Source organism: Coregonus lavaretus, assembly GCF_964263955.1.
Source record: "Coregonus lavaretus genome assembly, chromosome: 16".
In the NCBI taxonomy this organism is placed as follows: domain Eukaryota; kingdom Metazoa; phylum Chordata; class Actinopteri; order Salmoniformes; family Salmonidae; genus Coregonus; species Coregonus lavaretus.
Window position 1 is genome coordinate 7,361,442 of NC_140003.1, and position 7,179 is coordinate 7,368,620.

General features: G+C 51.8%; 1 pseudogene across 1 annotated transcript; it reads right to left on the minus strand.

Moving 5' to 3' along the window:
- Nucleotides 1-475: 475 nt before the first annotated feature.
- Nucleotides 476-6,480, minus strand: LOC311143466 (gamma-crystallin M2-like; annotated as a pseudogene). The gene is made up of 2 exons: nt 6,338-6,480; nt 476-971 (listed from the first exon to the last, which is right to left on the minus strand). The product of its transcript is annotated as a gamma-crystallin M2-like (transcript).
- Nucleotides 6,481-7,179: the final 699 nt, after the last annotated feature.

Below are 7,179 nucleotides of genomic sequence, written 5' to 3' on the forward strand. Positions count from 1 at the left end.
CGTGTTTGTGTACTGAGGAACAAGGCACTTTCAATTTCTTTAGGTTGGTTCATCAAGGTAAGTGTTTCTTGGTGTAACGCAGGGTTCTTCAATTCCGGTCCTGGAGGGCCGAAGCACCTCTGTTTTTCATCCTCTCCTTCTAATCAGGGGCTAATTCAGACCTGGGACACCAGGTGAGTGCAATTAACTACCAGGTAGAAATACAAAACAGAAGTGTTTCGGCCCTCCAGGACCGGAATTGAAGAACCCTGGTGTAACGTCATCCCCAGGTTATTGCACACACAGCACATATAAGCCTGGGATATCAACCATTCAAAGTTGGCCTTAGTGGGAGTGACCATAAAATTCTATAGGAGTGACCTTACCGAGTAAAGTATTTGTCATCATCACAACTTTTTTTTATTTCTTTTTTATTTACTTTTTATCAATGTTTTTATTCAATGGCTTCTCGTATTTGCATCAGTAAAAGCTATATCTAGTAACAGGACTCGTTGATACGTCTCATGCTCATGAACCTCATGCCCATGCCCATCTGGTTGAAGTTTCTGTACTCTCCAGGCCTCATGTACATCATCCTGCCTCTGTACTGGGGCTGCTCATACATGAGCCAGTGGCCGTCCATAACGTTGCAGGACATGCAGTTGTTCATGCGGTAACGATCCATGATGTTGTCACAGTCGTCCATCATCTCGTGCATCTGACCTCCGAAGTTCTCCCTCTCGTAGATCCTCATCCTGAAAGATCCTCTGTGCATGGGGATCATGCGACAGGACCTAATGTCGGTCATTCCCATCATGCGCTGGTAGTCGTGGTACTCTCCCCTCTTCATGAACCACTGGTTTCCCATGTAGTTGGGGCGGTCGTACACCATGAAGCAGCCGCTCTCAACCCTGCAGGATTGGCAGCGGCTCAGGTAGGAGGACATGTCAGCGCAGTCGCTGCTGCACTCATAGGAACGACCCTGGAAGTTCCTGTCCTCGTAGAAGGTGTTACGGTCCGGCACTGTTGGTCCTGTTCCTGCTGGTTTTCCTTTCCCTTTTTTCCCCCTGTTTGTGTCTGTCTCCCCCTGCTGTGCAGTCAGAGGATCTAGGTCAGGGGGCGTGGCCATTCTCTCTCCAAGATCAGTTACATCAAGCTGCAGCTCATTGTCACCAATCAAGCAGCAGTTATCTACCCGGGCTGGACACCTCTCCAGCGCCAGTTCGTTCCTACACTACCTGTGATCCCGTCTGTTCCTGCTGCCTGCCTGCTTGCCATTCCCACGCCGCTACCTGCTCCTCTGTTACCTGTTATCCTCGTCATCCAGCTCTCAGGACTACCGGCTCTCCACCCCACTCAGCTCCTACCCCGGCCTGAAGCTACTCCACCCTGAACTGCTTCTCTCTGCCAAAACACGTTGAATAAACTACATCCTAATTCACTCTCTTTGTCCGTGTGTCCGTCTCTGCACCTGAGTCCCCCACCCAACCTAATTGAACGAACTGGCCTAACATGGACTCAGCAGAGATGCCACATGAAACAACGGGTGATGGCGTACAACACGCCCTCCATTCACAGGGAATGCTATTGGGACAACACGAACAACTCATCCGGACTCTATTGGATAACAACCAGCAGTTGTTGGATCAAGTATCTCATCTCACCTCTCAGGTAGCTAACCTGGTAACACTCACTACCCTTCCTCCCTCTGCTTCTCCTCCGCCTGTTCCTCCTACAGTGGCTCCAGGCTCGGCTTCCGCTCCTGCCCTTCGGGAACCCCCTACAACCGCACCCGAACCTTTCACCGGGGACCTGAACAAATGCCGTGGTTTCCTGCTTCAGTGCCGCTTGGTGTTCCAACAGAAGCCCCTGTCTTTCTCCACGGAATCCTCCAAGGTACATTACGCACTGGGGTTAATGAGGGGCAAAGCTTTGATTTGGGCAGAAGCGGCTTGTTCTACTCAGCAGATTGCCAGCCTGTCGTTTGACGATTTTTCCTCTCAATTGAAAGTTGTGTTTGATCACCCGGACCATGCCGGGACCGCCACAAAGAGACTATTGAAGCTACGACAGGGCACGGGTAGCGTGGCTGAATACGCCATTGAATTTTGGACCTTGGCAGCCGATTCCAAGTGGAACGACGAAGCTCTTCAGGGAGCGTTTGTTAACGGTCTAAGTGACACGATTAAGAATGAACTAGCTGTTCGTGATGAGCCTGCTAACCTTCATGTTCTCGTTTCCCTTGCTACACGAATAGACAACAGGCTACGGGAGAGGAGACAGGAGAGGGGCGGTCGGGTCCACACCTCTAACGGGGCTCCCTCGCTTTCTGCAGCCCGAGCTACACCACCACTCGGACACCGCCCACACACCTCAGCGGATCCTTCCACGGAACTAGACGAGCCCATGCAGCTGGGCCGTGCTCGTCTGTCCCATGTCGAAAAGGAACGGCGCATACGGGCTGGTGAGTGCATGTACTGTGGGGACCGCACTCATTTCCTGGTTAACTGTCCGGTTCGCCCCAAAAGACCTAGCTCGCAGGTAAAAGTGGGCGTACTTGCGAGTGCTATACCTGACTCAATGCCCACAACACCCCGTCTAGTGATCCCAGTTACAGTCCAGTTCAGGAATCTATCTCTCCCACTAGCTGCTCTCATCGACTCTGGTGCTGAGGATAGTTTCATTGACGCTAACCTGGTCACTCAGGCTGAGATCCCTGTTAAGCCCCTGCCTAAGCCTATAACAGTAACCGCTATTGACGGCCATCAGTTTGCCAACATCACCCACCAAACTGTCCCCGTTTCTCTCATGCTGTCCGGCAATCACAAAGAAACCATCCAGTTTAAAGTAGTCTCCTCCTCGGCCTCCCCCCTTATCCTCGGTTTCCCCTGGCTTAGCCTTCACAACCCCCATATTGATTGGCAAAACCACAAAATACACAGTTGGAGCACTCACTGCCATTCTGTGTGCCTTGGGTCGGCTATTCCGCCCTCGGTCGGCTCCCCTGATTCCCCTGTCAAAACTCCAGACCTCTCTTCAGTCCCTGAGGAGTACCTGGACCTGGCCGAGGTATTCAGTAAGTCCAAGGCACTTTCATTACCACCTCATAGGCCATACGATTGCGCTATTGAGTTACTTCCTGGAGCCCCTTTGCCGTCCAGTCGGCTTTTCAATCTGTCCCGTCCTGAGAGAGAAGCTATGGAAACCTACATAGGCGACTCCCTAACCTCTGGCATCATTCGTCCCTCATCGTCCGCTGTTGGTGCTGGGTTCTTTTTTGTAGAGAAGAAGGACAAAACATTACGCCCCTGCATTGACTACAGAGGACTTAATAACATCACAGTCAGAAATACATACCCCCTGCCTCTCATCAACTCAGCATTTGACTCCCTTCATGGTGCCACTGTGTTTACCAAACTCGACCTCCGGAACGCTTACCACCTCGTTAGGATCAGGCAGGGAGACGAATGGAAGACTGGGTTCAATACCCCTCTCGGACACTTTGAATACCTAGTCATGCCATTCGGTCTCACTAATGCCCCAGCAGTGTTTCAGGCCATGGTTAACGATGTGTTGAGGGATTTTCTACACCGTTTTGTGTTTGTCTATTTGGATGACATTCTTATATTCTCTAAGTCACAGGATGAACACGTCTCCCACGTCCGTCTGGTTCTCCAACGCCTCATGGAAAACAAACTGTATGTGAAAGCAGAAAAATGTGAGTTCCACCGGCAGTCCGTCCCCTTTTTGGGCTTTATTATCGAGCGGGGACAAGTGTCACCAGACCCTGACAAGATCAGAGCGGTTGTGGAGTGGCCCACACCCACGTCTCGGAAGCAGCTACAACGCTTCCTGGGCTTCGCCAACTTCTACCGCCGCTTCATCAGGGGTTTCAGCCGAGTGGTTGCCCCCCTGACCAAGCTCACCTCCCCTAAGGTGCCATTCCTGTGGACGCCTGAGGCCGAGTCAGCCGTGAGTACATTGAAGGAACTGTTCACCACCTCACCTGTTCTTATTCATCCAGACACTAGTTTACAGTTTATTGTGGAAGTGGACGCCTCTGATTCGGGGGTGGGGGCTGTCCTGTCACAACGTTCCCCCACGGACCAGAAGCTCCATCCTGTGGCTTTTTTCTCCAGGAGATTGACCCCTGCTGAGAAGAACTACGACGTGGGTAACCGGGAGTTGCTTGCTGTCAAGTTGGCGTTGGAGGAGTGGAGGCACTGGCTAGACGGAGCAGAGCAACCCTTCATAGTCTGGACAGACCACAAGAACCTGGCTTACATCCAGTCGTCCAAGAGGCTGAACTCCCGTCAGGCCAGATGGGCTCTGTTCTTCAGCAGGTTCAAGTTTATTTTAACATATCGTCCTGGCACACGTAATGTCAAGCCTGATGCTCTCTCTCGCCAGTTTACAGACAATGAAGACTCCAGCAATCCTGAATCTGTTCTGCCCGCTTCCTGTTTGGTGGCGGCTGTTCATTGGGAAATCGAGTCCCTCGTCCGATCGGCACAAGAGTTGGAACCTGGACCGGCCGATGGCCCCCCCGACCTTCTCTATGTTCCCGCAGCCGTGCGGCCGCAAGTGCTCAACTGGATCCACACCTCACGCTTCTCCTGCCACCCTGGTATGAAACGAACACTATCGCTACTGAAGAGGCACTTTTGGTGGCCATCCGCCGAGGCTGACGTCCGGGAGTACGTGGCGGCCTGTTCCATCTGTGCCCAAAATAAGGCTTCCCACAGGGCTCCTTCGGGCCTGCTGCGGCCTCTCCCAGTCCCGAGTCGTCCTTGGTCTCACGTGGGCTTGGACTTCGTCACTGGACTTCCTATGTCTGAGGGTAATGACACCATACTCACCATCGTGGACAGATTCTCTAAATCTGCCCATTTTGTTGCATTACCAAAATTACCATCTGCCAGTGAGACAGCCGACCTCTTTGTCCTACATGTATTCCGTCCCCATGGAATACCTGTGGACATAGTGTCCGATAGAGGTCCACAGTTTATTTCTCGGGTATGGAAGGAGTTTTGTTCGGCTCTGGGTGCCTCTGTCAGTCTCTCATCAGGTTTCCATCCCCAGTCCAATGGCCAGACTGAGAGGACCAATCAGGACCTGGAGGCTGCCCTACGCTGTGTGACATCCCAGAACCCGTCCACCTGGGCCAAACATCTCCCGTGGGTCGAATATGCCCACAATTCCCTCACCTCATCTGCCACCGGCCTCTCACCATTTGAGGCGGCTTTGGGGTACCAACCGCCATTGTTCCCGTCTCAGGAAAGGGAGTTAGCCGTCCCGTCAGTTCAGGATAACCTTCGTCGCTGCCGCAAGGTGTGGGTGGACACCCGTGAGGCCCTTCTACGGACAGCAGAGCGTAATAAGAGGGTGGCGGACAGGCACAGGGTAGTCGCTCCACAGTTCCAGCCTGGTCAGCAAGTCTGGCTCTCCTCCAGCAACATTCCCCTGCGCACTGACTCCCGTAAGCTGTCGCCCCGGTATTTGGGTCCTTTCGAGATCGAATCCATCATCAACCCTTCGGCTGTTCGGTTGAAGCTTCCCCAGGCCATGAGAGTCCATCCTACATTTCACGTGTCCCAGCTGAAGCTGGTCTCCTCCAGCCCTTTGTGTCCGCCTGTGGATCCCCCTCCGCCACCGCGCATTATTGACGACCATCCAGCCTACACGGTGCGGAGACTGCTGGACGTCCGGAGGCGTGGTAGAGGGCTTCAGTACCTGGTGGACTGGGAGGGATACGGTCCCGAGGAGAGGTCCTGGATTCCCCGACGATTTATACTGGATCCGCAGCTAGTGGCTGACTTCCATAGGGACCACCCTGACAAGCCGGGTGGGTCGCCGGGTGGCGCCCGTTGAGGGGGGGGTACTGTTACGGTCCGGCACTGTTGGTCCTGTTCCTGCTGGTTTTCCTTTCCCTTTTTTCCCCCTGTTTGTGTCTGTCTCCCCCTGCTGTGCAGTCAGAGGATCTAGGTCAGGGGGCGTGGCCATTCTCTCTCCAAGATCAGTTACATCAAGCTGCAGCTCATTGTCACCAATCAAGCAGCAGTTATCTACCCGGGCTGGACACCTCTCCAGCGCCAGTTCGTTCCTACACTACCTGTGATCCCGTCTGTTCCTGCTGCCTGCCTGCTTGCCATTCCCACGCCGCTACCTGCTCCTCTGTTACCTGTTATCCTCGTCATCCAGCTCTCAGGACTACCGGCTCTCCACCCCACTCAGCTCCTACCCCGGCCTGAAGCTACTCCACCCTGAACTGCTTCTCTCTGCCAAAACACGTTGAATAAACTACATCCTAATTCACTCTCTTTGTCCGTGTGTCCGTCTCTGCACCTGAGTCCCCCACCCAACCTAATAGAAGGTGATTCTGCCGTTCATGTTCATGCCGGTGGAGGTCATTTCGTCTCTCTGTGCTTCTGCTGCTGCTCTTGCTGTGGAACTGTTATCCTACTGGTTTAAAACCTTTCTTTTTATACCTGTGAACCCCATTGTACTAACCCCTGACTCAGCAACATGGCATAGAGGGCCATAGAACACTGAGGTCTGTTCACATGTCCAGGGACACGGGTCTCTCAAAAGAACAAAGTTCTGTAACCATGAGCCTTTGTGAAAGGGTTTTAACACTAAAAGGTCACACCTTTGCAATTGTAAAGTGTGCATTTTGTTCATCTCACAATACCTTCCTACATTTGAGATTTTCTCCTTAGTATTTTACTATTGGAAATGCTATATTGTGTTACATTGTGGATGATAATATATAGTATAGTAACTTTTAACAAGGCACACCTGTTAACTGAAATGCATTCCAGGTGACTACCTCATGAAGCTGGTTGAGAGAATGCCAAGAGTGTGCAACGCTGTCATCAAGGCAAAGGGTGACTACTCTGAAGAATCTAAAATCTCAAATGTGTTATGTTTACGACATGATTCCATATGTTATTTCATAGCTTTGATGTCTTCACTATTATTCTACAATGTAGAAAATAGTAAAAATGAAGAAAAACCCTTGAATGAGTACGTGTGTCCAAACTTGATCCGATTGTACCTGGGTCCACCATAAGAGAGGCTAGTTTCAGACTATATCTAGAATTATAGAACATGCTGTGACCTTTACCAGGGAAATGCATAAGAGGAAGGACCTGTACTAGTAGATCATAGGGAACCCTATTGCAGTGAGGTTATTGTAGC